The sequence below is a fragment of the Pongo pygmaeus genome, chromosome 10, assembly GCF_028885625.2.
Source record: "Pongo pygmaeus isolate AG05252 chromosome 10, NHGRI_mPonPyg2-v2.0_pri, whole genome shotgun sequence".
NCBI classification, from domain to species: Eukaryota; Metazoa; Chordata; class Mammalia; order Primates; family Hominidae; genus Pongo; species Pongo pygmaeus.
Window position 1 is genome coordinate 9,371,442 of NC_072383.2, and position 6,571 is coordinate 9,378,012.

At 46.4% G+C, this 6,571-nt stretch overlaps 1 pseudogene; it reads right to left on the reverse strand.

The window, feature by feature from the left end:
- Positions 1-331: 331 nt before the first annotated feature.
- On the reverse strand, positions 332-6,571 carry LOC129009924 (uncharacterized; annotated as a pseudogene).

Here is a 6,571-nt window from a genome sequence, read left to right on the forward strand (position 1 = left end):
TTCCCTGACCCAGCCAGGCCCCCCATGATGAGCCTCGCAGCACCTCATCTCCCCTCCACAGACTCGGTGATAACCCACAGAACCCAGGGCCACGATCCCTGGCTTTGAACCCTGGCTCTGCCACTTGGCTAAGTCTCTGTCTTTCTGTGACTCAGTTTCCTCATCTATAAAATGGAGATAACAGCAGTGCCTGCTCATAACATGTGGTGAGGGTTAAATGAGTTAAGGCACTCAGATCAATGGTGGAGTATGGTTAATGCTATATGCATATTAGTGAATATTATAAATAGGCCTTATCACAACTGTAACTAAATAACTGCTTATGCATTGGTTATTTAGGTCTGTCTCTCCTGCCAGAATATGCACTCCAGTTGGACAGGGACACTGCCTTATTCATCACTGGATCTATAGGGATGTGCTCAGTGCCTTGCACACAGTCACTGTTGGGTAAATATTTTCTGGCTGCAGGAAAGCGTGAAGGACTAGCCCCCTCACCGTGGGAGGAAGAGTGTGAGTTGGGAGAGCACAGCCACCACAAGAAACCAGGAGGCAAAGTGGGGTGGAAGGGAGTGAGCTCTCCAGCTCTCAGGAGCAAAAGCTTCCAAGCTGGGATCTCACCATGGCCCCTCCCACCCAGGGAAGCCAGCTGGGTCCTCCAGGACCAGGAATCCCCAAAGGGGCTGCTCCCAGAGGGTGTATTGCTGGGACTAGAGAGAGGACTACCCAGAACCACCCCCTCTGATCAGGTGGGGGTGAGTGGCAGCTCCCACCTGCTGAAGATGTCTCTGGAGACCTTCTGCAGGCACTGCCAGGCATCTGCCACCTGCCGGACGGTCTCCTCTCACTGCAGGTCTGGCGGGATGAGGGGCAAGGCGTACGTCTGACCTGCCAGGGAATGCTGGGTCCTCGCAGGAGTCATGGTACCTGTGGGTGGAAGCCAGAGCATCAGAGTGCCCACTGGCACCCACTCACCACAGGTAGGGTGGTGTTGAGACAGCACAGCCCTCATCCAACTGTGTGCACAGCTTCGGGGAGGTGGGGAGGGGGATGGGAGACAGACCATTTGGTGGGAGGCCAGGATCTCATAGGAGATGGGATTCTGCTGATGCCTGCTGAGTGAGTGAGGGAGGGAGGGGGCAGGAGAAGGGACTGGGGAATTGTTAGGGACAATGGAGGAGCTCGGAGAAGAGGCAACATTTCCTCAACCCTTATAAGGTGCTGGGTACCTACCAGGAACCCTGTCCATACATGATCTCAGTTCAGCTCCCCACCTTGGGTACACAAGAAAGGAACCCTGGCTGCAGAGGAAAACAGAGGCTGGAAACAGGGATACATAGGCAGGGTGGTGGTGGTGAGAGAATCACCCGAATCAACTGCCAAATGGTGCCCAGGTTGGAAAAGCAAATGTGCACACATGGGTTCTTCCCACTTTAGCCCTGAGGAATTCGAGCCCTGCTTCTGACACAGACTGGGCAGTGACTAGTGACTCTAGGTATAGAGTGTCCAGACACTGCTCACCCAGGCTAGAGCTTAGGGAGCCAGAAGGAAGGAGGCTCATGTGGGGGTGCGGGACAGGAGGGAAAAACACTCCTCAAATTGCAAAGTGAGGGCAGAATCTATTTACATTGGGTTAAATTAACTCCTCCCCTTGATGCCACTAAAGCAGGAATCACCCTGCAGATGGCAATGATTTGATTGGCAAGAGACATGCCAGGAAGAATATTAAGAGACCAGGCCCCTATAATTAGGCCTAATCATAGCCTGTTGCTTGAAAACAGCATGAAGGATATTTATCAGGCCTGGCACTGTGCCCTAGACCTGCTCTCCTGGGCACTATAGTGGGGCCCTCCATTGCAACAGAGGTGTGGGTGGGCCTGGGGGAGAGTGGCAAGAAATGCCTAGGAGGCTCTACTTGGCCTTAAAGTGCTGTGTGACCTTGGATAAACTGCCTTCTCTGAATCTCTGGTCCTTTCCATTTCCCATTCTCCAGGCTGAGAACTGCACTGTGATACATGGTTATTCCCAATAATAATAATGTGTGTATCATGCATAACGCACTGCACCTCTTCACCACGCTGGTGCCCGCTCTTCTGCTCCCCCTGCCGGCTTCCTCAGCCCCTTCTTCTACCCCGATAGTTCTCTCCTCGCCTCCTCAGGCCAGCACTTCCCATCATCTGATATGTCCGTCCTCCTTCCTCTTCAACTTTCTCTCCAGCAGTGAGTTCCTCCTCCTAACTCAGGCTTCCAGAAAGGATATCCTGTGCTTCTCAGACCTGAAGCTGCCTTGAATACGCATGAGGACCCAGGAGCTACTCCTCACCTCCCACTTCTCTTCCCTCCTGTCAGATAACCAAGGCACAGACAACTGATCCTCCACCATCCGAGGAACCCAACCATCTGAGACCACCACACCTGTTTCCAGAATATTCTCCTTTCCCCTTCTTTGTATTTATACTGATGGAAATTTGCTGGTCATTCTAACTTAGTTCTGTGCCTCAGTTTTCCCATCTGTAAGATCAGGAGGAGGATAAAGATATAAGATATTTTCTGTGCACATCTTAACATGCATTTCTTGTTAGTTACCACATCTGAGGTTGTCTGTGTGTGTTTATCGTACTATCCACGTGAGAGGATTGTACAGACACAAATCTAAGCAAGGGAGTAGCAAGCGCATTCAAGCACTAAGAGACTGATTGGTGGTTTATTCATTCTGTCTACAAACATCTACTGATCCTCTCTTCTGTGCAGACCATGATCACAACAAAGATGAATAAGACACTACACTACAGCCAGGGAAATAGCCACAAAAACAATTAAACTTTAATCCAGCCATGAGTACAATGATAAGGAGGGACAAATCCCTTCTAGGGTTAGGGAAGTCAGGAAAAGCCTCTTAGCAGAATGTGTGCCTCTCTACCAGGCCCAGGGAGAAGGTGCAGAGACAGCATTTCAGGTGGGGAGCAGTGGCTCACACCTATAATCCCAGAAGTTTGGGAGGCCGTGGTGGAAGAATCAAGACCAGCCTGGTCAACACAGACTCCTGTCTCTACCAAAAAAAAAAAAAATTGTTTTTAATTAGCTGGGCATGGTGGCACAGGTCTGTAGTCTCAGCTACTCAGGAGGGATGAGGTGAGAGGATCATCTGAGCCCCAGGAGGTCGATCCAGGCTGCAGTGAGCCATGATCATGCCAGTGTACTCCAGCCTGGACGACAGAGTGAGACCCTGTCTCAAAAACAAAACAAAACGAGAGAGCATCCCAGGTAAAAGGAACAGCTCGAACAAAGGTACGTAGTGAAACGGCAGGTGGTCTTGAGTGGTGGGGACACAGTCATCCTTGAGGAAGTACCAGGAAAAAGAATGATAAAGAGAGGCCAGTTTGTGAAAAACACCCAAAACCAAGGCTAGGAGTCTGGTCTTGAACCAGGAATGAAATCCTTAGACCTGTGCTGTCCAGTATGGTAGCCACCAGGTACATGCAGCCACTCAGCACTGGAAATGTGGCTAGTCTAAATTGAGATGTGCTGTCAGTGTAAATACACACCGAATTTCAAAGACTTAGGAAAAAAGAACATAGACTATCTCATTAAAATCTATATTGATTACATGCTAAAATGGCCATATTTTGGATATATTGGATTAAATAAAATATATCACTAATTTCTTCTGTTACTTTTTACTTTTAAAATCACATATGTGATTTCCATATTCTTCTTTTCTTTTTGCCACACTCAGTGTCCTGTGATTCCAAAGAAATGAGTCCCAGTTCTTTTCAGGCAGGAGCTATCCTAGAATGGATTCTGGCGTAAGCATCAAAATCATTCATAACATTATCATTTTATGGCCCCTTCGTTCTGTATCTGGTAGCTCTTCAACTATTATCATGAAGATAATCATTATTGTGCCTCTCTCAGCAGATGGTATTTCCTTATGCTACAATGGTACTACAAATATTAGCGCATAATATCCATGTATGTTAGAACCATTCTAACACCTTCTCAAGAACTATTCCATTTAACTCTTAATCACAGTGAATTTATTATTATCTCCAAGGTTACATAAGGAAATGAAGTTGGAAAGACCACATGGAATTTTTTTTCAACACTGAAACACTAGTTGAGATCAAGCCCGAACTTGAACCTATGTTGTCTGACTATAGGGCTTTTGTTATTTTTCAGTATGTTTTATCGTTTTTATACATTAAAATTGCACAACTTGGAGTTCAAAAATTTTGTTAGTACTATCAATTTTAAGATACCTCATCATGATACTTTGTCTTTATGTAAACCTTAAAGGACAGATTTTTTTTTGATACTGACAGAAGAACAAGGGAGTCTGACACTAACCAGCCCCTCCTGTGGGGTCAACATTTTTGTTACTTTAGTATACATCATGTCAATTGTTTGTCTTTATAACAAACTTTGGAGTCATGTAGTAATATTTTTAGAAATTAGAAAATCCAGGCACAAAGGTTAATTGGCAATTAACTTTTGCAAAGCCTGTGGCACTCATCTGAAGAGATGACGATCACTTCTTATTTAGTGGAAAGACAATAAATAGTTGATAAATAATAGTCTTCCATCAGGAAGTTTTGTAATGAGAAACCCTAACTCCTCAGTTCCCCAGTGGATGACTGCAATTCACCCTAGGTCTTTGCTATTTTGTTACCTGCTTATCCATTTTGTTACCTTTTAATGCATTACATAAAGGCATATTCTTTAATAATGGTGCTTTTCTCACATCTATGCCATCCATGTTCATCAAGATCTTTTTACAGTTTCTTTGACAACTAAAACTGTACGTATGTATTGTGTATTTCTACTGCACAGCGTTGCTTTACAGAATGTGATAAAAACTATGGACTCTCCCAGGAAAATGCACATACACCGTACCCCTGTCTCATAAGGCAGTTTATAATTTCAAAGTGCATGGAGCCCGTCCTGCACACCGTTCTCCCACACTCCGCTCCAGCGCCTCTCCCTGAGTTACAGACCTCGCTGTGGGCCCCCGGGGAACCAGCGCAGAGGTTTAAGCAGTGTGGCATCAACTCCAAGGGTCAGGAGTTGGCAACTGGTTTGTTCCCCGTATAATTGGTGCCCCCGACACAGCATCTTCCCGAACCAATAACAGAAGCTTCTGACTCCTTCGCCTATCCTTCTGACTTCTACTTGCTTCTCCCATAGAAGCAGGTGTGGGAGCCACTGAGCAGCACACCCTCCCCCAGCAGGAAATTTGGGACATGCAGGAGCCTCAGTGATTCCGACCATTGTCTCACCTCACCAGGCAGGTGCCTTCTCCATCGTACCTGCGATCAACTTTATTACTACAATTATTAATATAAATCCAGCAGCCATGTCCCAATATCAACCCCCTTTATTTGTTTGACGGGCACTCGTTACTCCGGGAGGGTTGGCAGCTGCGGAAGAGCCGGGCGAGGCTTCCCAGAACCAGGGCCCCTGCCTTCCAGAACCGCCCCTGCCTTCCAGCCCTACACCCTGACCTGCTTTCCTGCTTCTCTCAGCACAACCAACACTGTCTTCACCTCTGCAGGCAGCTCCTCTGTGGCCCGCTTAGTTCCTACCTGCCTTTAAAAATTAAATTAAAAAGCCAGGCATGGTGAGGCAGGAGGATAACCAGAGGCCAGGAGTTCGTGACCAGCCTGGGCAACATAACGAGACCATGTCTCTAAAAAAGTTTTATTAAGAAAAATTAAATAGAGAAGTCAGACGTAAAAGGACAGATATTGTATGAGTCCACTTATGTGAGGTGCCTAGAACAGTCAGATTCACAGCAGCAGAAGCAGTGGCCGCCAGGGATGGGGAAGCAAGGCGGGAGTTGGGCAGCTTGTGTTTCATGGGTGGAGTTTCACGTTGGGATGATGGAAAAGTCCTGGAAATGGCTGGTGGTGACAGCTGCACAGCAGTGTGAATGTGCTAACACCACTGAACTGTATGCTTCAAAATGGTTTCCATGGTAAATTTTAGCTTAGGTCTATTTTATCATAATAATAAAGCTAGGAAAAGCTGGTAGAAAAAAAAAAAAGAAAAGAAGAAAGGAATGAAGAAAGGAATGAAGGAAGGAAGGGAGCCAGGGAGGAACACAGTTAAGTGTTATAAAAGGAGCATGGGTCCAGAAGCCCAGCAATAGTCCCTCCTGGAATCCATTGGCTTGCCTCAAGAGTGTCTGGCCCTTCTCTTTTAGGGTTACCAGATAAATACAGGATGCACAGTTAATATGCATTGGAGAAAGTATTAATTTATTATTAGAGAATACGTAATTTCTTTAGCATAAGCATGTCCTGTGCCATGCTTAGTTTAGGGCATACTTACGCTAAAAAAATTATTTCTTCTTATCTGAAATTCAGAATTAACTAGGCATTTTATATTTTTTTTTGCTAAATCTGGCTACCCCATTCTCTTCGTAATATTCTTCAACTCTCCCAGCTTTGCCGTCCTTCCCTGCCCGCTCTTCTAGGAGAGTCGGATCCAGTTGTGAGGAGAACATGCCCACCGTCTCGATGGCTGCAGTGTGTGGTCCCCACAGGCGGTGAGGAAGAGATGGGTTTCCACCCAT